General features: G+C 51.6%; 55 non-coding genes across 55 annotated transcripts; 41 read left to right on the top strand and 14 right to left on the bottom strand.

Annotated features, from left to right (window-relative positions):
• Nucleotides 1-4: 4 nt before the first annotated feature.
• Nucleotides 5-76, top strand: Trnad-guc. Its single transcript has one exon. It is a non-coding gene; the product is annotated as a tRNA-Asp (tRNA).
• A 107-nt stretch (nt 77-183) lies between these two features.
• Trnad-guc lies at nt 184-255 on the top strand. Its single transcript has one exon. It is a non-coding gene; the product is annotated as a tRNA-Asp (tRNA).
• A 604-nt stretch (nt 256-859) lies between these two features.
• Nucleotides 860-932, bottom strand: Trnar-acg. The gene has a single exon. It is a non-coding gene; the product is annotated as a tRNA-Arg (tRNA).
• A 378-nt stretch (nt 933-1,310) lies between these two features.
• On the top strand, nt 1,311-1,402 carry Trnai-uau. Its single transcript is given in 2 exon segments — nt 1,311-1,348; nt 1,367-1,402. It is a non-coding gene; the product is annotated as a tRNA-Ile (tRNA).
• A 107-nt stretch (nt 1,403-1,509) lies between these two features.
• On the top strand, nt 1,510-1,581 carry Trnad-guc. The gene has a single exon. It is a non-coding gene; the product is annotated as a tRNA-Asp (tRNA).
• Nucleotides 1,582-1,688: 107 nt separating this feature from the next.
• Nucleotides 1,689-1,760, top strand: Trnad-guc. Its single transcript has one exon. It is a non-coding gene; the product is annotated as a tRNA-Asp (tRNA).
• A 604-nt stretch (nt 1,761-2,364) lies between these two features.
• Nucleotides 2,365-2,437, bottom strand: Trnar-acg. Its single transcript has one exon. It is a non-coding gene; the product is annotated as a tRNA-Arg (tRNA).
• A 378-nt stretch (nt 2,438-2,815) lies between these two features.
• On the top strand, nt 2,816-2,907 carry Trnai-uau. Its single transcript is given in 2 exon segments — nt 2,816-2,853; nt 2,872-2,907. It is a non-coding gene; the product is annotated as a tRNA-Ile (tRNA).
• A 107-nt stretch (nt 2,908-3,014) lies between these two features.
• Trnad-guc lies at nt 3,015-3,086 on the top strand. Its single transcript has one exon. It is a non-coding gene; the product is annotated as a tRNA-Asp (tRNA).
• Nucleotides 3,087-3,193: 107 nt separating this feature from the next.
• Nucleotides 3,194-3,265, top strand: Trnad-guc. The gene has a single exon. It is a non-coding gene; the product is annotated as a tRNA-Asp (tRNA).
• A 604-nt stretch (nt 3,266-3,869) lies between these two features.
• Nucleotides 3,870-3,942, bottom strand: Trnar-acg. The gene has a single exon. It is a non-coding gene; the product is annotated as a tRNA-Arg (tRNA).
• A 378-nt stretch (nt 3,943-4,320) lies between these two features.
• Trnai-uau lies at nt 4,321-4,412 on the top strand. Its single transcript is given in 2 exon segments — nt 4,321-4,358; nt 4,377-4,412. It is a non-coding gene; the product is annotated as a tRNA-Ile (tRNA).
• A 107-nt stretch (nt 4,413-4,519) lies between these two features.
• On the top strand, nt 4,520-4,591 carry Trnad-guc. The gene has a single exon. It is a non-coding gene; the product is annotated as a tRNA-Asp (tRNA).
• A 107-nt stretch (nt 4,592-4,698) lies between these two features.
• On the top strand, nt 4,699-4,770 carry Trnad-guc. The gene has a single exon. It is a non-coding gene; the product is annotated as a tRNA-Asp (tRNA).
• A 604-nt stretch (nt 4,771-5,374) lies between these two features.
• Nucleotides 5,375-5,447, bottom strand: Trnar-acg. Its single transcript has one exon. It is a non-coding gene; the product is annotated as a tRNA-Arg (tRNA).
• A 378-nt stretch (nt 5,448-5,825) lies between these two features.
• On the top strand, nt 5,826-5,917 carry Trnai-uau. The gene is given in 2 exon segments: nt 5,826-5,863; nt 5,882-5,917. It is a non-coding gene; the product is annotated as a tRNA-Ile (tRNA).
• Nucleotides 5,918-6,024: 107 nt separating this feature from the next.
• On the top strand, nt 6,025-6,096 carry Trnad-guc. The gene has a single exon. It is a non-coding gene; the product is annotated as a tRNA-Asp (tRNA).
• Nucleotides 6,097-6,203: 107 nt separating this feature from the next.
• Nucleotides 6,204-6,275, top strand: Trnad-guc. Its single transcript has one exon. It is a non-coding gene; the product is annotated as a tRNA-Asp (tRNA).
• A 604-nt stretch (nt 6,276-6,879) lies between these two features.
• Trnar-acg lies at nt 6,880-6,952 on the bottom strand. The gene has a single exon. It is a non-coding gene; the product is annotated as a tRNA-Arg (tRNA).
• A 378-nt stretch (nt 6,953-7,330) lies between these two features.
• On the top strand, nt 7,331-7,422 carry Trnai-uau. Its single transcript is given in 2 exon segments — nt 7,331-7,368; nt 7,387-7,422. It is a non-coding gene; the product is annotated as a tRNA-Ile (tRNA).
• Nucleotides 7,423-7,529: 107 nt separating this feature from the next.
• Trnad-guc lies at nt 7,530-7,601 on the top strand. The gene has a single exon. It is a non-coding gene; the product is annotated as a tRNA-Asp (tRNA).
• A 107-nt stretch (nt 7,602-7,708) lies between these two features.
• Nucleotides 7,709-7,780, top strand: Trnad-guc. Its single transcript has one exon. It is a non-coding gene; the product is annotated as a tRNA-Asp (tRNA).
• A 604-nt stretch (nt 7,781-8,384) lies between these two features.
• On the bottom strand, nt 8,385-8,457 carry Trnar-acg. The gene has a single exon. It is a non-coding gene; the product is annotated as a tRNA-Arg (tRNA).
• Nucleotides 8,458-8,835: 378 nt separating this feature from the next.
• On the top strand, nt 8,836-8,927 carry Trnai-uau. The gene is given in 2 exon segments: nt 8,836-8,873; nt 8,892-8,927. It is a non-coding gene; the product is annotated as a tRNA-Ile (tRNA).
• Nucleotides 8,928-9,034: 107 nt separating this feature from the next.
• Trnad-guc lies at nt 9,035-9,106 on the top strand. Its single transcript has one exon. It is a non-coding gene; the product is annotated as a tRNA-Asp (tRNA).
• A 107-nt stretch (nt 9,107-9,213) lies between these two features.
• Trnad-guc lies at nt 9,214-9,285 on the top strand. The gene has a single exon. It is a non-coding gene; the product is annotated as a tRNA-Asp (tRNA).
• Nucleotides 9,286-9,889: 604 nt separating this feature from the next.
• On the bottom strand, nt 9,890-9,962 carry Trnar-acg. Its single transcript has one exon. It is a non-coding gene; the product is annotated as a tRNA-Arg (tRNA).
• A 378-nt stretch (nt 9,963-10,340) lies between these two features.
• Trnai-uau lies at nt 10,341-10,432 on the top strand. Its single transcript is given in 2 exon segments — nt 10,341-10,378; nt 10,397-10,432. It is a non-coding gene; the product is annotated as a tRNA-Ile (tRNA).
• Nucleotides 10,433-10,539: 107 nt separating this feature from the next.
• Trnad-guc lies at nt 10,540-10,611 on the top strand. Its single transcript has one exon. It is a non-coding gene; the product is annotated as a tRNA-Asp (tRNA).
• Nucleotides 10,612-10,718: 107 nt separating this feature from the next.
• Nucleotides 10,719-10,790, top strand: Trnad-guc. The gene has a single exon. It is a non-coding gene; the product is annotated as a tRNA-Asp (tRNA).
• A 604-nt stretch (nt 10,791-11,394) lies between these two features.
• Trnar-acg lies at nt 11,395-11,467 on the bottom strand. The gene has a single exon. It is a non-coding gene; the product is annotated as a tRNA-Arg (tRNA).
• Nucleotides 11,468-11,845: 378 nt separating this feature from the next.
• Nucleotides 11,846-11,937, top strand: Trnai-uau. The gene is given in 2 exon segments: nt 11,846-11,883; nt 11,902-11,937. It is a non-coding gene; the product is annotated as a tRNA-Ile (tRNA).
• A 107-nt stretch (nt 11,938-12,044) lies between these two features.
• Nucleotides 12,045-12,116, top strand: Trnad-guc. The gene has a single exon. It is a non-coding gene; the product is annotated as a tRNA-Asp (tRNA).
• Nucleotides 12,117-12,223: 107 nt separating this feature from the next.
• Nucleotides 12,224-12,295, top strand: Trnad-guc. Its single transcript has one exon. It is a non-coding gene; the product is annotated as a tRNA-Asp (tRNA).
• Nucleotides 12,296-12,899: 604 nt separating this feature from the next.
• Trnar-acg lies at nt 12,900-12,972 on the bottom strand. The gene has a single exon. It is a non-coding gene; the product is annotated as a tRNA-Arg (tRNA).
• Nucleotides 12,973-18,929: 5,957 nt separating this feature from the next.
• Nucleotides 18,930-19,003, top strand: Trnad-guc. Its single transcript has one exon. It is a non-coding gene; the product is annotated as a tRNA-Asp (tRNA).
• A 604-nt stretch (nt 19,004-19,607) lies between these two features.
• On the bottom strand, nt 19,608-19,680 carry Trnar-acg. The gene has a single exon. It is a non-coding gene; the product is annotated as a tRNA-Arg (tRNA).
• A 378-nt stretch (nt 19,681-20,058) lies between these two features.
• Nucleotides 20,059-20,150, top strand: Trnai-uau. The gene is given in 2 exon segments: nt 20,059-20,096; nt 20,115-20,150. It is a non-coding gene; the product is annotated as a tRNA-Ile (tRNA).
• Nucleotides 20,151-20,257: 107 nt separating this feature from the next.
• Nucleotides 20,258-20,329, top strand: Trnad-guc. Its single transcript has one exon. It is a non-coding gene; the product is annotated as a tRNA-Asp (tRNA).
• Nucleotides 20,330-20,436: 107 nt separating this feature from the next.
• On the top strand, nt 20,437-20,508 carry Trnad-guc. The gene has a single exon. It is a non-coding gene; the product is annotated as a tRNA-Asp (tRNA).
• A 604-nt stretch (nt 20,509-21,112) lies between these two features.
• Nucleotides 21,113-21,185, bottom strand: Trnar-acg. Its single transcript has one exon. It is a non-coding gene; the product is annotated as a tRNA-Arg (tRNA).
• Nucleotides 21,186-21,563: 378 nt separating this feature from the next.
• On the top strand, nt 21,564-21,655 carry Trnai-uau. Its single transcript is given in 2 exon segments — nt 21,564-21,601; nt 21,620-21,655. It is a non-coding gene; the product is annotated as a tRNA-Ile (tRNA).
• Nucleotides 21,656-21,762: 107 nt separating this feature from the next.
• Nucleotides 21,763-21,834, top strand: Trnad-guc. Its single transcript has one exon. It is a non-coding gene; the product is annotated as a tRNA-Asp (tRNA).
• Nucleotides 21,835-21,941: 107 nt separating this feature from the next.
• Nucleotides 21,942-22,015, top strand: Trnad-guc. The gene has a single exon. It is a non-coding gene; the product is annotated as a tRNA-Asp (tRNA).
• Nucleotides 22,016-22,617: 602 nt separating this feature from the next.
• On the bottom strand, nt 22,618-22,690 carry Trnar-acg. Its single transcript has one exon. It is a non-coding gene; the product is annotated as a tRNA-Arg (tRNA).
• A 378-nt stretch (nt 22,691-23,068) lies between these two features.
• Nucleotides 23,069-23,160, top strand: Trnai-uau. The gene is given in 2 exon segments: nt 23,069-23,106; nt 23,125-23,160. It is a non-coding gene; the product is annotated as a tRNA-Ile (tRNA).
• A 107-nt stretch (nt 23,161-23,267) lies between these two features.
• Nucleotides 23,268-23,339, top strand: Trnad-guc. Its single transcript has one exon. It is a non-coding gene; the product is annotated as a tRNA-Asp (tRNA).
• Nucleotides 23,340-23,446: 107 nt separating this feature from the next.
• Trnad-guc lies at nt 23,447-23,518 on the top strand. The gene has a single exon. It is a non-coding gene; the product is annotated as a tRNA-Asp (tRNA).
• Nucleotides 23,519-24,122: 604 nt separating this feature from the next.
• Nucleotides 24,123-24,195, bottom strand: Trnar-acg. The gene has a single exon. It is a non-coding gene; the product is annotated as a tRNA-Arg (tRNA).
• Nucleotides 24,196-24,573: 378 nt separating this feature from the next.
• Nucleotides 24,574-24,665, top strand: Trnai-uau. The gene is given in 2 exon segments: nt 24,574-24,611; nt 24,630-24,665. It is a non-coding gene; the product is annotated as a tRNA-Ile (tRNA).
• Nucleotides 24,666-24,772: 107 nt separating this feature from the next.
• On the top strand, nt 24,773-24,844 carry Trnad-guc. Its single transcript has one exon. It is a non-coding gene; the product is annotated as a tRNA-Asp (tRNA).
• A 107-nt stretch (nt 24,845-24,951) lies between these two features.
• Nucleotides 24,952-25,023, top strand: Trnad-guc. The gene has a single exon. It is a non-coding gene; the product is annotated as a tRNA-Asp (tRNA).
• Nucleotides 25,024-25,627: 604 nt separating this feature from the next.
• Nucleotides 25,628-25,700, bottom strand: Trnar-acg. Its single transcript has one exon. It is a non-coding gene; the product is annotated as a tRNA-Arg (tRNA).
• A 378-nt stretch (nt 25,701-26,078) lies between these two features.
• Nucleotides 26,079-26,170, top strand: Trnai-uau. The gene is given in 2 exon segments: nt 26,079-26,116; nt 26,135-26,170. It is a non-coding gene; the product is annotated as a tRNA-Ile (tRNA).
• Nucleotides 26,171-26,277: 107 nt separating this feature from the next.
• Trnad-guc lies at nt 26,278-26,349 on the top strand. The gene has a single exon. It is a non-coding gene; the product is annotated as a tRNA-Asp (tRNA).
• Nucleotides 26,350-26,452: the final 103 nt, after the last annotated feature.

Genomic DNA, 26,452 nt, shown 5'->3' with positions numbered 1-26,452 from the left:
GTCTTCCTCGGTAGTATAGTGGTTAGTATCCCCGCCTGTCACGCGGGAGACCGGGGTTCGATTCCCCGCCGGGGAGGCACATCCGATTTTTAATTGCTGCTCTATCACTCGCCGAACTTAGTGTAGGTCGTTTGCGGCTACTAGCACCATATCTCTCGCACACAGGCACCTGTCTACACCGCATCCTCGGTAGTATAGTGGTTAGTATCCCCGCCTGTCACGCGGGAGACCGGGGTTCGATTCCCCGCCGGGGAGATGCGACTTTTATCTCACAACCCTGTTCGAGTGTTGCGCGTATGTGGGTCGTAAGAGCATTAACTTTGCGATCGTGGAGTGTAGTTGGCGCAAAATCTTAAAAAATGCTACAACTTAGGAAGTGGTTCTCGCATTCTTCACATTTCAGAACTGCGGGGTATGCTGTTAACGCTGTATCAAAGCACCCCAGCCGACGCTGTGGGCGTAATAATCGAGCTCGGCACAGTCCGCAAAAGAAATAATTTTAGCAGAGCGTGGTTTCGATCCACGGACCTCTGGGTTATGGGCCCAGCACGCTTCCACTGCGCCACTCTGCTGCCTGGGGTTGCGCCGGCTCTTCGCCACGTGACGTGGGACACTTGGAAAGTGTTGTCTGCGTCGCTTTCACACGCCTGTATTTAATTGCGTATCATCTCCTACAGCTCTCAGCTTGACTTGTCTCGACTTTGCTCGACTGACGCTACGCTGACGCTTGCAGGCAGCGATATTTACCACGATCGACTCGACATGCAGCTGCGAGATGCACAGGAGCAACAAAGCACTCCACGGTGCGGCGACATACGAAATCCACTGCCCAGCTACGCGTCGGCAACTAACAAAACGCCGACCCTGCCAGGATTCGAACCTGGAATCTTCTGATCCGTAGTCAGACGCGTTATCCGTTGCGCCACAGGGCCAGTGGCAGCATTTCTTTCTACGAGACAAGTGCAATTCGCTAAGAAACGTGTTCTCCATGGCTGAGCAAGCTCCCAAGGAAGGTACCTTTCGTGCAGCTGCGTGGCCGCAGTGCGCCTGCAGAGCTTAGAGCTTGCCACGCATCTGCTCTCGCTGTTCGACAGGTAGCAGAAGGCAAGGCGCGCGTTTTCCCACGTTTTCTCGACGACGAGAGCCGGTTGATGTGCATGTAAGCGTAGCATATGAAACAAGAATAGCACGAAGCATTGGTAGTCAGGTGCCAAAGTCGCAGTATGGCATCAGGTGGCGATCGTATGTTTCTGTGGCCACCACTGGATTGCAGCAAAGTGAATACCGCTAACTGAAAGCACTCTGTTGTAGCCCCAGTGGCGCAATTGGTTAGCGCACGGTACTTATAAGGCAGTAGCCGTGAGCAATGCCGGGGTTGTGAGTTCGAGCCTCACCTGGGGCATACTTTTATTTCTTAGCAGCTGTCTCTGACAGCAACAGGAGGCTAGGTTTGAGATGTATCAGCTATTTGAGTAACATAATTGTGCATTCGAGACGCTAGCTGCGTCTTCCTCGGTAGTATAGTGGTTAGTATCCCCGCCTGTCACGCGGGAGACCGGGGTTCGATTCCCCGCCGGGGAGGCACATCCGATTTTTAATTGCTGCTCTATCACTCGCCGAACTTAGTGTAGGTCGTTTGCGGCTACTAGCACCATATCTCTCGCACACAGGCACCTGTCTACAGCGCATCCTCGGTAGTATAGTGGTTAGTATCCCCGCCTGTCACGCGGGAGACCGGGGTTCGATTCCCCGCCGGGGAGATGCGATTTTTGTCTCACAACCCTGTTCGAGTGTTGCGCGTATGTGGGTCGTAAGAGCATTAACTTTGCGATCGTGGAGTGTAGTTGGCGCAAAATCTTAAAAAATGCTACAACTTAGGAAGTGGTTCTCGCATTCTTCACATTTCAGAACTGCGGGGTATGCTGTTAACGCTGTATCAAAGCACCCCAGCCGACGCTGTGGGCGTAATAATCGAGCTCGGCACAGTCCGCAAAAGAAATAATTTTAGCAGAGCGTGGTTTCGATCCACGGACCTCTGGGTTATGGGCCCAGCACGCTTCCACTGCGCCACTCTGCTGCCTGGGGTTGCGCCGGCTCTTCGCCACGTGACGTGGGACACTTGGAAAGTGTTGTCTGCGTCGCTTTCACACGCCTGTATTTAATTGCGTATCATCTCCTACAGCTCTCAGCTTGACTTGTCTCGACTTTGCTCGACTGACGCTACGCTGACGCTTGCAGGCAGCGATATTTACCACGATCGACTCGACATGCAGCTGCGAGATGCACAGGAGCAACAAAGCACTCCACGGTGCGGCGACATACGAAATCCACTGCCCAGCTACGCGTCGGCAACTAACAAAACGCCGACCCTGCCAGGATTCGAACCTGGAATCTTCTGATCCGTAGTCAGACGCGTTATCCGTTGCGCCACAGGGCCAGTGGCAGCATTTCTTTCTACGAGACAAGTGCAATTCGCTAAGAAACGTGTTCTCCATGGCTGAGCAAGCTCCCAAGGAAGGTACCTTTCGTGCAGCTGCGTGGCCGCAGTGCGCCTGCAGAGCTTAGAGCTTGCCACGCATCTGCTCTCGCTGTTCGACAGGTAGCAGAAGGCAAGGCGCGCGTTTTCCCACGTTTTCTCGACGACGAGAGCCGGTTGATGTGCATGTAAGCGTAGCATATGAAACAAGAATAGCACGAAGCATTGGTAGTCAGGTGCCAAAGTCGCAGTATGGCATCAGGTGGCGATCGTATGTTTCTGTGGCCACCACTGGATTGCAGCAAAGTGAATACCGCTAACTGAAAGCACTCTGTTGTAGCCCCAGTGGCGCAATTGGTTAGCGCACGGTACTTATAAGGCAGTAGCCGTGAGCAATGCTGGGGTTGTGAGTTCGAGCCTCACCTGGGGCATACTTTTATTTCTTAGCAGCTGTCTCTGACAGCAACAGGAGGCTAGGTTTGAGATGTATCAGCTATTTGAGTAACATAATTGTGCATTCGAGACGCTAGCTGCGTCTTCCTCGGTAGTATAGTGGTTAGTATCCCCGCCTGTCACGCGGGAGACCGGGGTTCGATTCCCCGCCGGGGAGGCACATCCGATTTTTAATTGCTGCTCTATCACTCGCCGAACTTAGTGTAGGTCGTTTGCGGCTACTAGCACCATATCTCTCGCACACAGGCACCTGTCTACAGCGCATCCTCGGTAGTATAGTGGTTAGTATCCCCGCCTGTCACGCGGGAGACCGGGGTTCGATTCCCCGCCGGGGAGATGCGATTTTTGTCTCACAACCCTGTTCGAGTGTTGCGCGTATGTGGGTCGTAAGAGCATTAACTTTGCGATCGTGGAGTGTAGTTGGCGCAAAATCTTAAAAAATGCTACAACTTAGGAAGTGGTTCTCGCATTCTTCACATTTCAGAACTGCGGGGTATGCTGTTAACGCTGTATCAAAGCACCCCAGCCGACGCTGTGGGCGTAATAATCGAGCTCGGCACAGTCCGCAAAAGAAATAATTTTAGCAGAGCGTGGTTTCGATCCACGGACCTCTGGGTTATGGGCCCAGCACGCTTCCACTGCGCCACTCTGCTGCCTGGGGTTGCGCCGGCTCTTCGCCACGTGACGTGGGACACTTGGAAAGTGTTGTCTGCGTCGCTTTCACACGCCTGTATTTAATTGCGTATCATCTCCTACAGCTCTCAGCTTGACTTGTCTCGACTTTGCTCGACTGACGCTACGCTGACGCTTGCAGGCAGCGATATTTACCACGATCGACTCGACATGCAGCTGCGAGATGCACAGGAGCAACAAAGCACTCCACGGTGCGGCGACATACGAAATCCACTGCCCAGCTACGCGTCGGCAACTAACAAAACGCCGACCCTGCCAGGATTCGAACCTGGAATCTTCTGATCCGTAGTCAGACGCGTTATCCGTTGCGCCACAGGGCCAGTGGCAGCATTTCTTTCTACGAGACAAGTGCAATTCGCTAAGAAACGTGTTCTGCATGGCTGAGCAAGCTCCCAAGGAAGGTACCTTTCGTGCAGCTGCGTGGCCGCAGTGCGCCTGCAGAGCTTAGAGCTTGCCACGCATCTGCTCTCGCTGTTCGACAGGTAGCAGAAGGCAAGGCGCGCGTTTTCCCACGTTTTCTCGACGACGAGAGCCGGTTGATGTGCATGTAAGCGTAGCATATGAAACAAGAATAGCACGAAGCATTGGTAGTCAGGTGCCAAAGTCGCAGTATGGCATCAGGTGGCGATCGTATGTTTCTGTGGCCACCACTGGATTGCAGCAAAGTGAATACCGCTAACTGAAAGCACTCTGTTGTAGCCCCAGTGGCGCAATTGGTTAGCGCACGGTACTTATAAGGCAGTAGCCGTGAGCAATGCTGGGGTTGTGAGTTCGAGCCTCACCTGGGGCATACTTTTATTTCTTAGCAGCTGTCTCTGACAGCAACAGGAGGCTAGGTTTGAGATGTATCAGCTATTTGAGTAACATAATTGTGCATTCGAGACGCTAGCTGCGTCTTCCTCGGTAGTATAGTGGTTAGTATCCCCGCCTGTCACGCGGGAGACCGGGGTTCGATTCCCCGCCGGGGAGGCACATCCGATTTTTAATTGCTGCTCTATCACTCGCCGAACTTAGTGTAGGTCGTTTGCGGCTACTAGCACCATATCTCTCGCACACAGGCACCTGTCTACAGCGCATCCTCGGTAGTATAGTGGTTAGTATCCCCGCCTGTCACGCGGGAGACCGGGGTTCGATTCCCCGCCGGGGAGATGCGATTTTTATCTCACAACCCTGTTCGAGTGTTGCGCGTATGTGGGTCGTAAGAGCATTAACTTTGCGATCGTGGAGTGTAGTTGGCGCAAAATCTTAAAAAATGCTACAACTTAGGAAGTGGTTCTCGCATTCTTCACATTTCAGAACTGCGGGGTATGCTGTTAACGCTGTATCAAAGCACCCCAGCCGACGCTGTGGGCGTAATAATCGAGCTCGGCACAGTCCGCAAAAGAAATAATTTTAGCAGAGCGTGGTTTCGATCCACGGACCTCTGGGTTATGGGCCCAGCACGCTTCCACTGCGCCACTCTGCTGCCTGGGGTTACGCCGGCTCTTCGCCACGTGACGTGGGACACTTGGAAAGTGTTGTCTGCGTCGCTTTCACACGCCTGTATTTAATTGCGTATCATCTCCTACAGCTCTCAGCTTGACTTGTCTCGACTTTGCTCGACTGACGCTACGCTGACGCTTGCAGGCAGCGATATTTACCACGATCGACTCGACATGCAGCTGCGAGATGCACAGGAGCAACAAAGCACTCCACGGTGCGGCGACATACGAAATCCACTGCCCAGCTACGCGTCGGCAACTAACAAAACGCCGACCCTGCCAGGATTCGAACCTGGAATCTTCTGATCCGTAGTCAGACGCGTTATCCGTTGCGCCACAGGGCCAGTGGCAGCATTTCTTTCTACGAGACAAGTGCAATTCGCTAAGAAACGTGTTCTGCATGGCTGAGCAAGCTCCCAAGGAAGGTACCTTTCGTGCAGCTGCGTGGCCGCAGTGCGCCTGCAGAGCTTAGAGCTTGCCACGCATCTGCTCTCGCTGTTCGACAGGTAGCAGAAGGCAAGGCGCGCGTTTTCCCACGTTTTCTCGACGACGAGAGCCGGTTGATGTGCATGTAAGCGTAGCATATGAAACAAGAATAGCACGAAGCATTGGTAGTCAGGTGCCAAAGTCGCAGTATGGCATCAGGTGGCGATCGTATGTTTCTGTGGCCACCACTGGATTGCAGCAAAGTGAATACCGCTAACTGAAAGCACTCTGTTGTAGCCCCAGTGGCGCAATTGGTTAGCGCACGGTACTTATAAGGCAGTAGCCGTGAGCAATGCTGGGGTTGTGAGTTCGAGCCTCACCTGGGGCATACTTTTATTTCTTAGCAGCTGTCTCTGACAGCAACAGGAGGCTAGGTTTGAGATGTATCAGCTATTTGAGTAACATAATTGTGCATTCGAGACGCTAGCTGCGTCTTCCTCGGTAGTATAGTGGTTAGTATCCCCGCCTGTCACGCGGGAGACCGGGGTTCGATTCCCCGCCGGGGAGGCACATCCGATTTTTAATTGCTGCTCTATCACTCGCCGAACTTAGTGTAGGTCGTTTGCGGCTACTAGCACCATATCTCTCGCACACAGGCACCTGTCTACAGCGCATCCTCGGTAGTATAGTGGTTAGTATCCCCGCCTGTCACGCGGGAGACCGGGGTTCGATTCCCCGCCGGGGAGATGCGATTTTTATCTCACAACCCTGTTCGAGTGTTGCGCGTATGTGGGTCGTAAGAGCATTAACTTTGCGATCGTGGAGTGTAGTTGGCGCAAAATCTTAAAAAATGCTACAACTTAGGAAGTGGTTCTCGCATTCTTCACATTTCAGAACTGCGGGGTATGCTGTTAACGCTGTATCAAAGCACCCCAGCCGACGCTGTGGGCGTAATAATCGAGCTCGGCACAGTCCGCAAAAGAAATAATTTTAGCAGAGCGTGGTTTCGATCCACGGACCTCTGGGTTATGGGCCCAGCACGCTTCCACTGCGCCACTCTGCTGCCTGGGGTTACGCCGGCTCTTCGCCACGTGACGTGGGACACTTGGAAAGTGTTGTCTGCGTCGCTTTCACACGCCTGTATTTAATTGCGTATCATCTCCTACAGCTCTCAGCTTGACTTGTCTCGACTTTGCTCGACTGACGCTACGCTGACGCTTGCAGGCAGCGATATTTACCACGATCGACTCGACATGCAGCTGCGAGATGCACAGGAGCAACAAAGCACTCCACGGTGCGGCGACATACGAAATCCACTGCCCAGCTACGCGTCGGCAACTAACAAAACGCCGACCCTGCCAGGATTCGAACCTGGAATCTTCTGATCCGTAGTCAGACGCGTTATCCGTTGCGCCACAGGGCCAGTGGCAGCATTTCTTTCTACGAGACAAGTGCAATTCGCTAAGAAACGTGTTCTGCATGGCTGAGCAAGCTCCCAAGGAAGGTACCTTTCGTGCAGCTGCGTGGCCGCAGTGCGCCTGCAGAGCTTAGAGCTTGCCACGCATCTGCTCTCGCTGTTCGACAGGTAGCAGAAGGCAAGGCGCGCGTTTTCCCACGTTTTCTCGACGACGAGAGCCGGTTGATGTGCATGTAAGCGTAGCATATGAAACAAGAATAGCACGAAGCATTGGTAGTCAGGTGCCAAAGTCGCAGTATGGCATCAGGTGGCGATCGTATGTTTCTGTGGCCACCACTGGATTGCAGCAAAGTGAATACCGCTAACTGAAAGCACTCTGTTGTAGCCCCAGTGGCGCAATTGGTTAGCGCACGGTACTTATAAGGCAGTAGCCGTGAGCAATGCCGGGGTTGTGAGTTCGAGCCTCACCTGGGGCATACTTTTATTTCTTAGCAGCTGTCTCTGACAGCAACAGGAGGCTAGGTTTGAGATGTATCAGCTATTTGAGTAACATAATTGTGCATTCGAGACGCTAGCTGCGTCTTCCTCGGTAGTATAGTGGTTAGTATCCCCGCCTGTCACGCGGGAGACCGGGGTTCGATTCCCCGCCGGGGAGGCACATCCGATTTTTAATTGCTGCTCTATCACTCGCCGAACTTAGTGTAGGTCGTTTGCGGCTACTAGCACCATATCTCTCGCACACAGGCACCTGTCTACAGCGCATCCTCGGTAGTATAGTGGTTAGTATCCCCGCCTGTCACGCGGGAGACCGGGGTTCGATTCCCCGCCGGGGAGATGCGATTTTTGTCTCACAACCCTGTTCGAGTGTTGCGCGTATGTGGGTCGTAAGAGCATTAACTTTGCGATCGTGGAGTGTAGTTGGCGCAAAATCTTAAAAAATGCTACAACTTAGGAAGTGGTTCTCGCATTCTTCACATTTCAGAACTGCGGGGTATGCTGTTAACGCTGTATCAAAGCACCCCAGCCGACGCTGTGGGCGTAATAATCGAGCTCGGCACAGTCCGCAAAAGAAATAATTTTAGCAGAGCGTGGTTTCGATCCACGGACCTCTGGGTTATGGGCCCAGCACGCTTCCACTGCGCCACTCTGCTGCCTGGGGTTGCGCCGGCTCTTCGCCACGTGACGTGGGACACTTGGAAAGTGTTGTCTGCGTCGCTTTCACACGCCTGTATTTAATTGCGTATCATCTCCTACAGCTCTCAGCTTGACTTGTCTCGACTTTGCTCGACTGACGCTACGCTGACGCTTGCAGGCAGCGATATTTACCACGATCGACTCGACATGCAGCTGCGAGATGCACAGGAGCAACAAAGCACTCCACGGTGCGGCGACATACGAAATCCACTGCCCAGCTACGCGTCGGCAACTAACAAAACGCCGACCCTGCCAGGATTCGAACCTGGAATCTTCTGATCCGTAGTCAGACGCGTTATCCGTTGCGCCACAGGGCCAGTGGCAGCATTTCTTTCTACGAGACAAGTGCAATTCGCTAAGAAACGTGTTCTGCATGGCTGAGCAAGCTCCCAAGGAAGGTACCTTTCGTGCAGCTGCGTGGCCGCAGTGCGCCTGCAGAGCTTAGAGCTTGCCACGCATCTGCTCTCGCTGTTCGACAGGTAGCAGAAGGCAAGGCGCGCGTTTTCCCACGTTTTCTCGACGACGAGAGCCGGTTGATGTGCATGTAAGCGTAGCATATGAAACAAGAATAGCACGAAGCATTGGTAGTCAGGTGCCAAAGTCGCAGTATGGCATCAGGTGGCGATCGTATGTTTCTGTGGCCACCACTGGATTGCAGCAAAGTGAATACCGCTAACTGAAAGCACTCTGTTGTAGCCCCAGTGGCGCAATTGGTTAGCGCACGGTACTTATAAGGCAGTAGCCGTGAGCAATGCTGGGGTTGTGAGTTCGAGCCTCACCTGGGGCATACTTTTATTTCTTAGCAGCTGTCTCTGACAGCAACAGGAGGCTAGGTTTGAGATGTATCAGCTATTTGAGTAACATAATTGTGCATTCGAGACGCTAGCTGCGTCTTCCTCGGTAGTATAGTGGTTAGTATCCCCGCCTGTCACGCGGGAGACCGGGGTTCGATTCCCCGCCGGGGAGGCACATCCGATTTTTAATTGCTGCTCTATCACTCGCCGAACTTAGTGTAGGTCGTTTGCGGCTACTAGCACCATATCTCTCGCACACAGGCACCTGTCTACAGCGCATCCTCGGTAGTATAGTGGTTAGTATCCCCGCCTGTCACGCGGGAGACCGGGGTTCGATTCCCCGCCGGGGAGATGCGATTTTTATCTCACAACCCTGTTCGAGTGTTGCGCGTATGTGGGTCGTAAGAGCATTAACTTTGCGATCGTGGAGTGTAGTTGGCGCAAAATCTTAAAAAATGCTACAACTTAGGAAGTGGTTCTCGCATTCTTCACATTTCAGAACTGCGGGGTATGCTGTTAACGCTGTATCAAAGCACCCCAGCCGACGCTGTGGGCGTAATAATCGAGCTCGGCACAGTCCGCAAAAGAAATAATTTTAGCAGAGCGTGGTTTCGATCCACGGACCTCTGGGTTATGGGCCCAGCACGCTTCCACTGCGCCACTCTGCTGCCTGGGGTTACGCCGGCTCTTCGCCACGTGACGTGGGACACTTGGAAAGTGTTGTCTGCGTCGCTTTCACACGCCTGTATTTAATTGCGTATCATCTCCTACAGCTCTCAGCTTGACTTGTCTCGACTTTGCTCGACTGACGCTACGCTGACGCTTGCAGGCAGCGATATTTACCACGATCGACTCGACATGCAGCTGCGAGATGCACAGGAGCAACAAAGCACTCCACGGTGCGGCGACATACGAAATCCACTGCCCAGCTACGCGTCGGCAACTAACAAAACGCCGACCCTGCCAGGATTCGAACCTGGAATCTTCTGATCCGTAGTCAGACGCGTTATCCGTTGCGCCACAGGGCCAGTGGCAGCATTTCTTTCTACGAGACAAGTGCAATTCGCTAAGAAACGTGTTCTGCATGGCTGAGCAAGCTCCCAAGGAAGGTACCTTTCGTGCAGCTGCGTGGCCGCAGTGCGCCTGCAGAGCTTAGAGCTTGCCACGCATCTGCTCTCGCTGTTCGACAGGTAGCAGAAGGCAAGGCGCGCGTTTTCCCACGTTTTCTCGACGACGAGAGCCGGTTGATGTGCATGTAAGCGTAGCATATGAAACAAGAATAGCACGAAGCATTGGTAGTCAGGTGCCAAAGTCGCAGTATGGCATCAGGTGGCGATCGTATGTTTCTGTGGCCACCACTGGATTGCAGCAAAGTGAATACCGCTAACTGAAAGCACTCTGTTGTAGCCCCAGTGGCGCAATTGGTTAGCGCACGGTACTTATAAGGCAGTAGCCGTGAGCAATGCCGGGGTTGTGAGTTCGAGCCTCACCTGGGGCATACTTTTATTTCTTAGCAGCTGTCTCTGACAGCAACAGGAGGCTAGGTTTGAGATGTATCAGCTATTTGAGTAACATAATTGTGCATTCGAGACGCTAGCTGCGTCTTCCTCGGTAGTATAGTGGTTAGTATCCCCGCCTGTCACGCGGGAGACCGGGGTTCGATTCCCCGCCGGGGAGGCACATCCGATTTTTAATTGCTGCTCTATCACTCGCCGAACTTAGTGTAGGTCGTTTGCGGCTACTAGCACCATATCTCTCGCACACAGGCACCTGTCTACAGCGCATCCTCGGTAGTATAGTGGTTAGTATCCCCGCCTGTCACGCGGGAGACCGGGGTTCGATTCCCCGCCGGGGAGATGCGATTTTTATCTCACAACCCTGTTCGAGTGTTGCGCGTATGTGGGTCGTAAGAGCATTATCTTTGCGATCGTGGAGTGTAGTTGGCGCAAAATCTTAAAAAATGCTACAACTTAGGAAGTGGTTCTCGCATTCTTCACATTTCAGAACTGCGGGGTATGCTGTTAACGCTGTATCAAAGCACCCCAGCCGACGCTGTGGGCGTAATAATCGAGCTCGGCACAGTCCGCAAAAGAAATAATTTTAGCAGAGCGTGGTTTCGATCCACGGACCTCTGGGTTATGGGCCCAGCACGCTTCCACTGCGCCACTCTGCTGCCTGGGGTTGCGCCGGCTCTTCGCCACGTGACGTGGGACACTTGGAAAGTGTTGTCTGCGTCGCTTTCACACGCCTGTATTTAATTGCGTATCATCTCCTACAGCTCTCAGCTTGACTTGTCTCGACTTTGCTCGACTGACGCTACGCTGACGCTTGCAGGCAGCGATATTTACCACGATCGACTCGACATGCAGCTGCGAGATGCACAGGAGCAACAAAGCACTCCACGGTGCGGCGACATACGAAATCCACTGCCCAGCTACGCGTCGGCAACTAACAAAACGCCGACCCTGCCAGGATTCGAACCTGGAATCTTCTGATCCGTAGTCAGACGCGTTATCCGTTGCGCCACAGGGCCAGTGGCAGCATTTCTTTCTACGAGACAAGTGCAATTCGCTAAGAAACGTGTTCTGCATGGCTGAGCAAGCTCCCAAGGAAGGTACCTTTCGTGCAGCTGCGTGGCCGCAGTGCGCCTGCAGAGCTTAGAGCTTGCCACGCATCTGCTCTCGCTGTTCGACAGGTAGCAGAAGGCAAGGCGCGCGTTTTCCCACGTTTTCTCGACGACGAGAGCCGGTTGATGTGCATGTAAGCGTAGCATATGAAACAAGAATAGCACGAAGCATTAGTAGTCAGGTGCCAAAGTCGCAGTATGGCATCAGGTGGCGATCGTATGTTTCTGTGGCCACCACTGGATTGCAGCAAAGTGAATACCGCTAACTGAAAGCACTCTGTTGTAGCCCCAGTGGCGCAATTGGTTAGCGCACGGTACTTATAAGGCAGTAGCCGTGAGCAATGCCGGGGTTGTGAGTTCGAGCCTCACCTGGGGCATACTTTTATTTCTTAGCAGCTGTCTCTGACAGCAACAGGAGGCTAGGTTTGAGATGTATCAGCTATTTGAGTAACATAATTGTGCATTCGAGACGCTAGCTGCGTCTTCCTCGGTAGTATAGTGGTTAGTATCCCCGCCTGTCACGCGGGAGACCGGGGTTCGATTCCCCGCCGGGGAGGCACATCCGATTTTTAATTGCTGCTCTATCACTCGCCGAACTTAGTGTAGGTCGTTTGCGGCTACTAGCACCATATCTCTCGCACACAGGTACCTGTCTACAGCGCATCCTCGGTAGTATAGTGGTTAGTATCCCCGCCTGTCACGCGGGAGACCGGGGTTCGATTCCCCGCCGGGGAGATGCGATTTTTATCTCACAACCCTGTTCGAGTGTTGCGCGTATGTGGGTCGTAAGAGCATTAACTTTGCGATCGTGGAGTGTAGTTGGCGCAAAATCTTAAAAAATGCTACAACTTAGGAAGTGGTTCTCGCATTCTTCACATTTCAGAACTGCGGGGTATGCTGTTAACGCTGTATCAAAGCACCCCAGCCGACGCTGTGGGCGTAATAATCGAGCTCGGCACAGTCCGCAAAAGAAATAATTTTAGCAGAGCGTGGTTTCGATCCACGGACCTCTGGGTTATGGGCCCAGCACGCTTCCACTGCGCCACTCTGCTGCCTGGGGTTGCGCCGGCTCTTCGCCACGTGACGTGGGACACTTGGAAAGTGTTGTCTGCGTCGCTTTCACACGCCTGTATTTAATTGCGTATCATCTCCTACAGCTCTCAGCTTGACTTGTCTCGACTTTGCTCGACTGACGCTACGCTGACGCTTGCAGGCAGCGATATTTACCACGATCGACTCGACATGCAGCTGCGAGATGCACAGGAGCAACAAAGCACTCCACGGTGCGGCGACATACGAAATCCACTGCCCAGCTACGCGTCGGCAACTAACAAAACGCCGACCCTGCCAGGATTCGAACCTGGAATCTTCTGATCCGTAGTCAGACGCGTTATCCGTTGCGCCACAGGGCCAGTGGCAGCATTTCTTTCTACGAGACAAGTGCAATTCGCTAAGAAACGTGTTCTGCATGGCTGAGCAAGCTCCCAAGGAAGGTACCTTTCGTGCAGCTGCGTGGCCGCAGTGCGCCTGCAGAGCTTAGAGCTTGCCACGCATCTGCTCTCGCTGTTCGACAGGTAGCAGAAGGCAAGGCGCGCGTTTTCCCACGTTTTCTCGACGACGAGAGCCGGTTGATGTGCATGTAAGCGTAGCATATGAAACAAGAATAGCACGAAGCATTGGTAGTCAGGTGCCAAAGTCGCAGTATGGCATCAGGTGGCGATCGTATGTTTCTGTGGCCACCACTGGATTGCAGCAAAGTGAATACCGCTAACTGAAAGCACTCTGTTGTAGCCCCAGTGGCACAGTCTGGTTTCGGCGAGCGAGCTGTGCGGACGCGCTGTGTTTACGTTCTCGCCGCCGCTGCCCGTGACTGTTGTGGTGAGTGTTACGCCGCTTAGCGTACTTGTTTCCCTGAAACGACGATTCATGGTTAGAAATTCGTAATGGCACAACCACCACGAAGAGACACATTGAAGTTGATGTTTGACCAGTCTTTAGTTCGACCGACATCTTTTGAAGTAGAGAACTTTATAGAAGACTGTTTGAAACTGAATATGGACGATCTTATTGGAATTCACTTGTCGATCTGTAGTAGTACAGTTTATCTTAAGTTGAAAAATGCTGTCACGTGTGATAACATTGTTGAAGCTTGTGGAGGGACCCTGAAATTTAAACATTCGGACGGTACTATCGGAGATGTGCAAGTTACTCAGGCTGGTTTAGGTCTTAGGACCGTTCGCATTTTCGAACTGCCATTTGAAATTACAGCCGAGCAAATTAACTCTGTGCTCAAACCTTACGGTACAGTTCTCTCTAATGTCGCGGAAAAGTGGTCTACTATGCATAAATTTCCGGTGTTGAATGGTATTCGCCAAGTGAAAATTGATTTACAAAAGCATATACCATCGTATATCAATGTCTGCGGGTACAGAGCAATAGTTATGTATGATGGTCAACCGAGGACATGCGCAGCATGTGGTTCTCCCGGACATGTCCGCACTGATTGTCCCCAAAGACGCGTGACGCAAATACCAGTCGGTGAGGCGAAAGTGCAATCCACTATGTCGCAACTGCCCGTGAGGTATTCCGCGGTACTCCGTCAACCCCCGACCACCACATCTACTACAGAGGACGACAGTACTGCTACTGGGGCCCTATTGCAGCATGAAGTACGTTTGGATACCCCCCGTCCGGATTTGTCAGCAACTGACGCTCAGATCTCGCCGGTCGGAAGCACCGAGGTGTCAACGGTGGACGGCGACTTACAACGAAATAATGTGGTGCGCACACACGACGAGGGGCAGGTAGACTTATCGGATATTGACATGATGCAGACAAACGCGAATGCCTCAGCGATGCTGTCCCAGGACACCAAAAAGCGCAGAATTGCTCATGCAGGGGCGGCAACATGTGCACCACCGTTGAGAGAAAAGGCGACGCAGTTTTATCATATAATGCACGAAACGTCGTCGGAACACCGCCCACAGAGCCCGAAGACGCTTAAGAAATCACGGAAGGAGGACGTGCCAGACCGTGCGCCGGACATTCTGGACGCATCTGGCTCTACAGGTTCGGGAACACGCCCTCCAAAGAAGAAGGATAAACAATCATTGGACATGGTCGAGGAGAAGAAACGTACACGCACAGACGATTCCAGGCTGGACTGGGCCCAGGAGATGGAAGACGATGTCGAGGGCCGCGGACATGCACCCACAGCTACTACGATGGAGGGAAAGACCGACGGCGAGGAACACGGAGGCGATCGGTTCGCGCGGGAGCAGGATGATGAGGACTCGGAATTTTACTAATTCGTGCACTGCAGATAAAGGATGGGCGTACAACGTACGGGATTCAGACACCCCAAAATGTTAACTTCCGGACGTCAGGGAGTGGTGGTCCACCAACATGCTAGCCAACTGGTGATGCTTGATAATGATACGATTTGCAGTAAGCGTTGACAAAGGGACATGATAAATACTTAAATCAGTAAATCTATTAAACACAACGAAACATCCCCACCAAAAAGGATCGTCTTCCCTTACATGGCACATCTGCAAACTTATAAAATCGCCACACTGAACATAAATAAAATCACGTCGATACAGAAGGTCGATAGTCTCCGGGATTACCTCTATAGCGCTGACGTTGATATTGCTATGTTACAAGAGGTTGCTAGTGGGTTCCGGATCAATATTGCAGGTTATGCAGTATTCTTAAACACAACGTTACGTAGCGCATCTGGCACCGCCATCTTATTAAAGGATGGAATAGAAGCATCTGACTTTGAACGGCTGGAAAACGGCCGAGGAATCTCTTGTTCAATAAATGGGATTCGATTCGTAAATATCTATGCCCCCTCCGGACACCAAAATCGAGAGCAACGGTCTCGTTTTTACGACGAAGACCTATTGTATTTGATCAGAGGAGCTAGAGAGGGAATGGTTTTAGCCGGTGACTTTAATTGCGTGCTTAAGCGGAAAGATCAACATCCGACTTTTAATACAAGTGCGGAGTTGGGCCGCCTCGTACGAGAGTTGCGATTGACTGACACGTGGGAGCTCATTAATGGAGACCGCCCCTGCTTCACGTTCCACACTTCTACGTCGTCCAGTCGACTTGATAGAATTTATGTCACACAGTGTTTACGTGCAAATGTCGGAGGGCCTGAAACGTGGCCAGTGTACTTTTCTGACCATCTCGCCTATCACTGTCTCCTGAAAATGCCTCGACAGAACATCTTTCGTGGCAGAAACATGTGGAAACTAAACGTCGCTGTTCTTCAAGAAGATGATTTGCGAACACGAATGGAAGTCGTGTGGGGCACCTGCAGCAGGCGACGACGGAACTTCCCCAGTACCTTATGCTGGTGGTACAAATGTGCGAAACCTCAACTCATCCGTTGCTTAAAAACGTACTGTTATGAACGAAACCGCGACCAACAGAGTATGTTCGAATTTTACTTCCGCTGCCTTCGGGAATTATATGAAGGCAATTGTCCAACAGCAGACACCTTTTTACGAATTAAAAAAGTCAAGGCGAAATTAACGGCATTGAAGAGGAAACGAATGGAAGGTATTATGATCCGCTCCAGGGACCATCATAGCACGGCGGGGGAAATACCCTCGGTATATCATCTTGGGGCAGAGAAGCGTCGCGCACAGCGTAAAATGATCTATAGTCTCCGAACAGAGGACGGTAACCAGGTTAATGATCAAGGCGGCATCAAGACATGTGTAGCAGAATACTACACTAAGCTTTATGCCTTGGAACCCGCGGACGACGAGTCTGTGATACGTATGCAAACTAGCCTACCTGAAAGACTGGACCCACCAGCTGCAGACCTGTTGTTGGCGGACATAACCCCACAAGAACTCAAATCAGCGCTCCAAAAGGCGCAGGGAAATAAATCTCCTGGTGCGGATGGGCTACCGGTGGAATTTTATAAACAGTTTTGGTATTTGCTAGAAAGGTGTTTTGTCGAAATATGTAATGAAATTAAAGAAGGGCAAAATATACCTGAAGGTTTCAACGACGGCATCATCGTTCTCATCCCTAAAGAATACCCCTGTAACGACATGAATAAATTCCGCCCCATTTGTTTACTTAACACGGACTACAAGATAGTAGCCCGCGTCATGGCAGCCAGGATCAAACGAGTCCTTCCTAAAATAATACACCCTAGTCAGACGGCGGCGGTTCCTGGGCGCACGATCATTAAGAGTCTGACTGACTACAGAGAGATCATCAGCTACTGCGCAACTACAGGTCTGGAAGCGGCAATTTTAGCACTCGATCTTAATAAAGCCTTTGACAGGATCCGACACCATTACCTTTTTCCGTTGATGACCCATCTTGGATTTGGAGAACAATTCGTCCAGATGATTAAAAATCTTTTGAACCGGGCCACGTCAAAGATCAACGTTAATGGACATCTTACGCACTCAATTCCTATAGAGAAGTCTATCCGCCAGGGCTGTCCCTTGTCAATGACGCTTTTTGTCATTGCGATAGAGCCACTCATTAGGAGGATCAATCAACAGCTCCCAGGAATAAATATATATGGCAGCACCATTACTTGCATTGCATATGCGGATGATGTGGGGGTAGTGCTTACTTCTGCACATGACCTTCGTGACGTGCAGTCTATCGTTCAGGACTATGAACAAGCGTCCGGTTCGAAACTCAACAGACGTAAAACAAAATTGCTGCCTTTGGGGAATGGGTTCCCTTTCCACGGGACTGACGAATATGAGCGAACCGACAATCTGAAACTTCTCGGTCTCAAAATGTGCAGTTGCCCTCTGAAAACGACAGCGGCGGCTTGGAGGGACATTCTCAACATGACGAGAGCGTGCCTGCAACAGAATAATAGTAGAGTACAAAATTTACTACAAAGGGTACATTTTGTAAACACAAAAATCTTATCGAAAATTTGGTATGTGGGCCAAATACTACCTATAATTGATAAAATAGCCAGTCGGGTGATGGCAGCTGTCGGTTGGTACCTCTGGCGAGGTGATATCTTCAAAGTGGGAATCAATGTGACGACACTCCCCCCCAGTCATGGGGGCCTTGGTGTGGTCGATGTTGACGCTAAATGTCGAGCACTTCTGATACGTAGAACTCTCCAAATTTATCACGAATACCCACACAGTGTACTCAGAGCTGTCATCGAGTCACACAGGCCCATTAGTTTAGAGGCCCCTGTCCGCTTGGACTCCATACCGCCCACATTCAATCACATCAGGAGGTTTTTTCTTGACATGAGTTACCTTCGGCGGCAGACCACTGTCTTACGCGACAAAACAACAGCAGAGCTGTATAAGTATCTGAACGACAATGCTCGAAAGAACAGAATGGAAATCAAGCACCCACATATACGGTGGTCCAAGGTCTGGAAGAACATAACTAATACGGTCCTGGATACGGGCATCAGATCCACGTGGTACAAGGTAGTGAACGAAACAATTTCTACTAAGGAAAAGCTCCACAGAATCAAGTTGGCAACCACCGAGAAGTGCAGCGACTGCGACCTCATAGATACACTGCAGCACAGATGTATCTGTGGGGAAAATAAAAAGATATGGGAATGGTGTCGGCGGCAACTGGCGCTGGTCGGGAGAACTACGATCACGGCAATAACACCCGAGATGATACTGCAGCCTGATAACGAACTTTTCCCCCCGTCGAAATGGAATATGTGGACCTGGTTAGCAGGCCATACAATAGATTATATTATGACTAAACGAAAAGACGATACGTATGATGATTTCAGAATCTACAGTGTAAGTAAAGCGACACAACTTGTCAGTAACCCCAGATATAAAATACTTTTTGCCAACTACCCAATGGCGCTCGAATTAACCAAGCTTTAATTAAAGAAATAAGGAACAATAAAGGAAAAAAAAGGTAAAAAAAATAAACAACATAATATAAAAAAATAAAAAAACATAAAAAAAAATAAAAAAAAACATATCATAAAATATAGTCCCGCGCACACTACTAACATGAGAAGGTTACGGCGGGCAAAAAAAAAAAAAAAAAAAAAAAAAAAAAAAAAAAAAAAAAAAAAAAAAAAAAAAAAAAGAGTGGTTAAGGCGTCTGAAAAAAAGAGAAAAAAAAAAAGTTAGCTCAGTTGGTTAGAGCGTCGTGCAAAAAAAAAAAAAAAAAAAAAAAGTGGCGCAATTGGTTAGCGCACGGTACTTATAAGGCAGTAGCCGTGAGCAATGCCAAGGTTGTGAGTTCGAGCCTCACCTGGGGCATACTTTTATTTCTTAGCAGCTGTCTCTGACAGCAACAGGAGGCTAGGTTTGAGATGTATCAGCTATTTGAGTAACATAATTGTGCATTCGAGACGCTAGCTGCGTCTTCCTCGGTAGTATAGTGGTTAGTATCCCCGCCTGTCACGCGGGAGACCGGGGTTCGATTCCCCGCCGGGTAGATGCGATTTTTATCTCAAAACCCTGTTCGAGTGTTGCGCGTATGTGGGTCGTAAGAGCATTAACTTTGCGATCGTGGAGTGTAGTTGGCGCAAAATCTTAAAAAATGCTACAACTTAGGAAGTGGTTCTCGCATTCTTCACATTTCAGAACTGCGGGGTATGCTGTTAACGCTGTATCAAAGCACCCCAGCCGACGCTGTGGGCGTAATAATCGAGCTCGGCACAGTCCGCAAAAGAAATAATTTTAGCAGAGCGTGGTTTCGATCCACGGACCTCTGGGTTATGGGCCCAGCACGCTTCCACTGCGCCACTCTGCTGCCTGGGGTTGCGCCGGCTCTTCGCCACGTGACGTGGGACACTTGGAAAGTGTTGTCTGCGTCGCTTTCACACGCCTGTATTTAATTGCGTATCATCTCCTATACAGCTCTCAGCTTGACTTGTCTCGACTTTGCTCGACTGACGCTACGCTGACGCTTGCAGGCAGCGATATTTACCACGATCGACTCGACATGCAGCTGCGAGATGCACAGGAGCAACAAAGCACTCCACGGTGCGGCGACATACGAAATCCACTGCCCAGCTACGCGTCGGCAACTAACAAAACGCCGACCCTGCCAGGATTCGAACCTGGAATCTTCTGATCCGTAGTCAGACGCGTTATCCGTTGCGCCACAGGGCCAGTGGCAGCATTTCTTTCTACGAGACAAGTGCAATTCGCTAAGAAACGTGTTCTCCATGGCTGAGCAAGCTCCCAAGGAAGGTACCTTTCGTGCAGCTGCGTGGCCGCAGTGCGCCTGCAGAGCTTAGAGCTTGCCACGCATCTGCTCTCGCTGTTCGACAGGTAGCAGAAGGCAAGGCGCGCGTTTTCCCACGTTTTCTCGACGACGAGAGCCGGTTGATGTGCATGTAAGCGTAGCATATGAAACAAGAATAGCACGAAGCATTGGTAGTCAGGTGCCAAAGTCGCAGTATGGCATCAGGTGGCGATCGTATGTTTCTGTGGCCACCACTGGATTGCAGCAAAGTGAATACCGCTAACTGAAAGCACTCTGTTGTAGCCCCAGTGGCGCAATTGGTTAGCGCACGGTACTTATAAGGCAGTAGCCGTCAGCAATGCCGGGGTTGTGAGTTCGAGCCTCACCTGGGGCATACTTTTATTTCTTAGCAGCTGTCTCTGACAGCAACAGGAGGCTAGGTTTGAGATGTATCAGCTATTTGAGTAACATAATTGTGCATTCGAGACGCTAGCTGCGTCTTCCTCGGTAGTATAGTGGTTAGTATCCCCGCCTGTCACGCGGGAGACCGGGGTTCGATTCCCCGCCGGGGAGGCACATCCGATTTTTAATTGCTGCTCTATCACTCGCCGAACTTAGTGTAGGTCGTTTGCGGCTACTAGCACCATATCTCTCGCACACAGGCACCTGTCTACAGCGCATCCTCGGTAGTATAGTGGTTAGTATCCCCGCCTGTCACGCGGGAGACCGGGGTTCGATTCCCCGCCGGGGAGATGCGATTTTTATCTCACAACCCTGTTCGAGTGTTGCGCGTATGTGGGTCGTAAGAGCATTAACTTTGCGATCGTGGAGTGTAGTTGGCACAAAATCTTAAAAAATGCTACAACTTAGGAAGTGGTTCTCGCATTCTTCACATTTCAGAACTGCGGGGTATGCTGTTAACGCTGTATCAAAGCACCCCAGCCGTCGCTGTGGGCGTAATAATCGAGCTCGGCACAGTCCGCAAAAGAAATAATTTTAGCAGAGCGTGGTTTCGATCCACGGACCTCTGGGTTATGGGCCCAGCACGCTTCCACTGCGCCACTCTGCTGCCTGGGGTTGCGCCGGCTCTTCGCCACGTGACGTGGGACACTTGGAAAGTGTTGTCTGCGTCGCTTTCACACGCCTGTATTTAATTGCGTATCATCTCCTACAGCTCTCAGCTTGACTTGTCTCGACTTTGCTCGACTGACGCTACGCTGACGCTTGCAGGCAGCGATATTTACCACGATCGACTCGACATGCAGCTGCGAGATGCACAGGAGCAACAAAGCACTCCACGGTGCGGCGACATACGAAATCCACTGCCCAGCTACGCGTCGGCAACTAACAAAACGCCGACCCTGCCAGGATTCGAACCTGGAATCTTCTGATCCGTAGTCAGACGCGTTATCCGTTGCGCCACAGGGCCAGTGGCAGCATTTCTTTCTACGAGACAAGTGCAATTCGCTAAGAAACGTGTTCTCCATGGCTGAGCAAGCTCCCAAGGAAGGTACCTTTCGTGCAGCTGCGTGGCCGCAGTGCGCCTGCAGAGCTTAGAGCTTGCCACGCATCTGCTCTCGCTGTTCGACAGGTAGCAGAAGGCAAGGCGCGCGTTTTCCCACGTTTTCTCGACGACGAGAGCCGGTTGATGTGCATGTAAGCGTAGCATATGAAACAAGAATAGCACGAAGCATTGGTAGTCAGGTGCCAAAGTCGCAGTATGGCATCAGGTGGCGATCGTATGTTTCTGTGGCCACCACTGGATTGCAGCAAAGTGAATACCGCTAACTGAAAGCACTCTGTTGTAGCCCCAGTGGCGCAATTGGTTAGCGCACGGTACTTATAAGGCAGTAGCCGTCAGCAATGCCGGGGTTGTGAGTTCGAGCCTCACCTGGGGCATACTTTTATTTCTTAGCAGCTGTCTCTGACAGCAACAGGAGGCTAGGTTTGAGATGTATCAGCTATTTGAGTAACATAATTGTGCATTCGAGACGCTAGCTGCGTCTTCCTCGGTAGTATAGTGGTTAGTATCCCCGCCTGTCACGCGGGAGACCGGGGTTCGATTCCCCGCCGGGGAGGCACATCCGATTTTTAATTGCTGCTCTATCACTCGCCGAACTTAGTGTAGGTCGTTTGCGGCTACTAGCACCATATCTCTCGCACACAGGCACCTGTCTACAGCGCATCCTCGGTAGTATAGTGGTTAGTATCCCCGCCTGTCACGCGGGAGACCGGGGTTCGATTCCCCGCCGGGTAGATGCGATTTTTATCTCACAACCCTGTTCGAGTGTTGCGCGTATGTGGGTCGTAAGAGCATTAACTTTGCGATCGTGGAGTGTAGTTGGCGCAAAATCTTAAAAAATGCTACAACTTAGGAAGTGGTTCTCGCATTCTTCACATTTCAGAACTGCGGGGTATGCTGTTAACGCTGTATCAAAGCACCCCAGCCGACGCTGTGGGCGAAATAATCGAGCTCGGCACAGTCCGCAAAAGAAATAATTTTAGCAGAGCGTGGTTTCGATCCACGGACCTCTGGGTTATGGGCCCAGCACGCTTCCACTGCGCCACTCTGCTGCCTGGGGTTGCGCCGGCTCTTCGCCACGTGACGTGGGACACTTGGAAAGTGTTGTCTGCGTCGCTTTCACACGCCTGTATTTAATTGCGTATCATCTCCTACAGCTCTCAGCTTGACTTGTCTCGACTTTGCTCGACTGACGCTACGCTGACGCTTGCAGGCAGCGATATTTACCACGATCGACTCGACATGCAGCTGCGAGATGCACAGGAGCAACAAAGCACTCCACGGTGCGGCGACATACGAAATCCACTGCCCAGCTACGCGTCGGCAACTAACAAAACGCCGACCCTGCCAGGATTCGAACCTGGAATCTTCTGATCCGTAGTCAGACGCGTTATCCGTTGCGCCACAGGGCCAGTGGCAGCATTTCTTTCTACGAGACAAGTGCAATTCGCTAAGAAACGTGTTCTGCATGGCTGAGCAAGCTCCCAAGGAAGGTACCTTTCGTGCAGCTGCGTGGCCGCAGTGCGCCTGCAGAGCTTAGAGCTTGCCACGCATCTGCTCTCGCTGTTCGACAGGTAGCAGAAGGCAAGGCGCGCGTTTTCCCACGTTTTCTCGACGACGAGAGCCGGTTGATGTGCATGTAAGCGTAGCATATGAAACAAGAATAGCACGAAGCATTGGTAGTCAGGTGCCAAAGTCGCAGTATGGCATCAGGTGGCGATCGTATGTTTCTGTGGCCACCACTGGATTGCAGCAAAGTGAATACCGCTAACTGAAAGCACTCTGTTGTAGCCCCAGTGGCGCAATTGGTTAGCGCACGGTACTTATAAGGCAGTAGCCGTCAGCAATGCCGGGGTTGTGAGTTCGAGCCTCACCTGGGGCATACTTTTATTTCTTAGCAGCTGTCTCTGACAGCAACAGGAGGCTAGGTTTGAGATGTATCAGCTATTTGAGTAACATAATTGTGCATTCGAGACGCTAGCTGCGTCTTCCTCGGTAGTATAGTGGTTAGTATCCCCGCCTGTCACGCGGGAGACCGGGGTTCGATTCCCCGCCGGGGAGGCACATCCGATTTTTAATTGCTGCTCTATCACTCGCCGAACTTAGTGTAGGTCGTTTGCGGCTACTAGCACCATATCTCTCGCACACAGGCACCTGTCTACAGCGCATCCTCGGTAGTATAGTGGTTAGTATCCCCGCCTGTCACGCGGGAGACCGGGGTTCGATTCCCCGCCGGGGAGATGCGATTTTTATCTCACAACCCTGTTCGAGTGTTGCGCGTATGTGGGTCGTAAGAGCATTAACTTTGCGATCGTGGAGTGTAGTTGGCACAAAATCTTAAAAAATGCTACAACTTAGGAAGTGGTTCTCGCATTCTTCACATTTCAGAACTGCGGGGTATGCTGTTAACGCTGTATCAAAGCACCCCAGCCGTCGCTGTGGGCGTAATAATCGAGCTCGGCACAGTCCGCAAAAGAAATAATTTTAGCAGAGCGTGGTTTCGATCCACGGACCTCTGGGTTATGGGCCCAGCACGCTTCCACTGCGCCACTCTGCTGCCTGGGGTTGCGCCGGCTCTTCGCCACGTGACGTGGGACACTTGGAAAGTGTTGTCTGCGTCGCTTTCACACGCCTGTATTTAATTGCGTATCATCTCCTACAGCTCTCAGCTTGACTTGTCTCGACTTTGCTCGACTGACGCTACGCTGACGCTTGCAGGCAGCGATATTTACCACGATCGACTCGACATGCAGCTGCGAGATGCACAGGAGCAACAAAGCACTCCACGGTGCGGCGACATACGAAATCCACTGCCCAGCTACGCGTCGGCAACTAACAAAACGCCGACCCTGCCAGGATTCGAACCTGGAATCTTCTGATCCGTAGTCAGACGCGTTATCCGTTGCGCCACAGGGCCAGTGGCAGCATTTCTTTCTACGAGACAAGTGCAATTCGCTAAGAAACGTGTTCTCCATGGCTGAGCAAGCTCCCAAGGAAGGTACCTTTCGTGCAGCTGCGTGGCCGCAGTGCGCCTGCAGAGCTTAGAGCTTGCCACGCATCTGCTCTCGCTGTTCGACAGGTAGCAGAAGGCAAGGCGCGCGTTTTCCCACGTTTTCTCGACGACGAGAGCCGGTTGATGTGCATGTAAGCGTAGCATATGAAACAAGAATAGCACGAAGCATTGGTAGTCAGGTGCCAAAGTCGCAGTATGGCATCAGGTGGCGATCGTATGTTTCTGTGGCCACCACTGGATTGCAGCAAAGTGAATACCGCTAACTGAAAGCACTCTGTTGTAGCCCCAGTGGCGCAATTGGTTAGCGCACGGTACTTATAAGGCAGTAGCCGTCAGCAATGCCGGGGTTGTGAGTTCGAGCCTCACCTGGGGCATACTTTTATTTCTTAGCAGCTGTCTCTGACAGCAACAGGAGGCTAGGTTTGAGATGTATCAGCTATTTGAGTAACATAATTGTGCATTCGAGACGCTAGCTGCGTCTTCCTCGGTAGTATAGTGGTTAGTATCCCCGCCTGTCACGCGGGAGACCGGGGTTCGATTCCCCGCCGGGGAGGCACATCCGATTTTTAATTGCTGCTCTATCACTCGCCGAACTTAGTGTAGGTCGTTTGCGGCTACTAGCACCATATCTCTCGCACACAGGCACCTGTCTACAGCGCATCCTCGGTAGTATAGTGGTTAGTATCCCCGCCTGTCACGCGGGAGACCGGGGTTCGATTCCCCGCCGGGGAGATGCGATTTTTATCTCACAACCCTGTTCGAGTGTTGCGCGTATGTGGGTCGTAAGAGCATTAACTTTGCGATCGTGGAGTGTAGTTGGCACAAAATCTTAAAAAATGCTACAACTTAGGAAGTGGTTCTCGCATTCTTCACATTTCAGAACTGCGGGGTATGCTGTTAACGCTGTATCAAAGCACCCCAGCCGTCGCTGTGGGCGTAATAATCGAGCTCGGCACAGTCCGCAAAAGAAATAATTTTAGCAGAGCGTGGTTTCGATCCACGGACCTCTGGGTTATGGGCCCAGCACGCTTCCACTGCGCCACTCTGCTGCCTGGGGTTGCGCCGGCTCTTCGCCACGTGACGTGGGACACTTGGAAAGTGTTGTCTGCGTCGCTTTCACACGCCTGTATTTAATTGCGTATCATCTCCTACAGCTCTCAGCTTGACTTGTCTCGACTTTGCTCGACTGACGCTACGCTGACGCTTGCAGGCAGCGATATTTACCACGATCGACTCGACATGCAGCTGCGAGATGCACAGGAGCAACAAAGCACTCCACGGTGCGGCGACATACGAAATCCACTGCCCAGCTACGCGTCGGCAACTAACAAAACGCCGACCCTGCCAGGATTCGAACCTGGAATCTTCTGATCCGTAGTCAGACGCGTTATCCGTTGCGCCACAGGGCCAGTGGCAGCATTTCTTTCTACGAGACAAGTGCAATTCGCTAAGAAACGTGTTCTCCATGGCTGAGCAAGCTCCCAAGGAAGGTACCTTTCGTGCAGCTGCGTGGCCGCAGTGCGCCTGCAGAGCTTAGAGCTTGCCACGCATCTGCTCTCGCTGTTCGACAGGTAGCAGAAGGCAAGGCGCGCGTTTTCCCACGTTTTCTCGACGACGAGAGCCGGTTGATGTGCATGTAAGCGTAGCATATGAAACAAGAATAGCACGAAGCATTGGTAGTCAGGTGCCAAAGTCGCAGTATGGCATCAGGTGGCGATCGTATGTTTCTGTGGCCACCACTGGATTGCAGCAAAGTGAATACCGCTAACTGAAAGCACTCTGTTGTAGCCCCAGTGGCGCAATTGGTTAGCGCACGGTACTTATAAGGCAGTAGCCGTCAGCAATGCCGGGGTTGTGAGTTCGAGCCTCACCTGGGGCATACTTTTATTTCTTAGCAGCTGTCTCTGACAGCAACAGGAGGCTAGGTTTGAGATGTATCAGCTATTTGAGTAACATAATTGTGCATTCGAGACGCTAGCTGCGTCTTCCTCGGTAGTATAGTGGTTAGTATCCCCGCCTGTCACGCGGGAGACCGGGGTTCGATTCCCCGCCGGGGAGGCACATCCGATTTTTAATTGCTGCTCTATCACTCGCCGAACTTAGTGTAGGTCGTTTGCGGCTACTAGCACCATATCTCTCGCACACAGGCACCTGTCTACAC

Source organism: Schistocerca piceifrons, chromosome 8 (genome assembly GCF_021461385.2).
Source record: "Schistocerca piceifrons isolate TAMUIC-IGC-003096 chromosome 8, iqSchPice1.1, whole genome shotgun sequence".
NCBI classification, from domain to species: Eukaryota; Metazoa; Arthropoda; class Insecta; order Orthoptera; family Acrididae; genus Schistocerca; species Schistocerca piceifrons.
The sequence above is the reverse complement of the archived record's forward strand: the minus strand, read 5'-3'. Positions and strand labels throughout refer to the sequence as shown.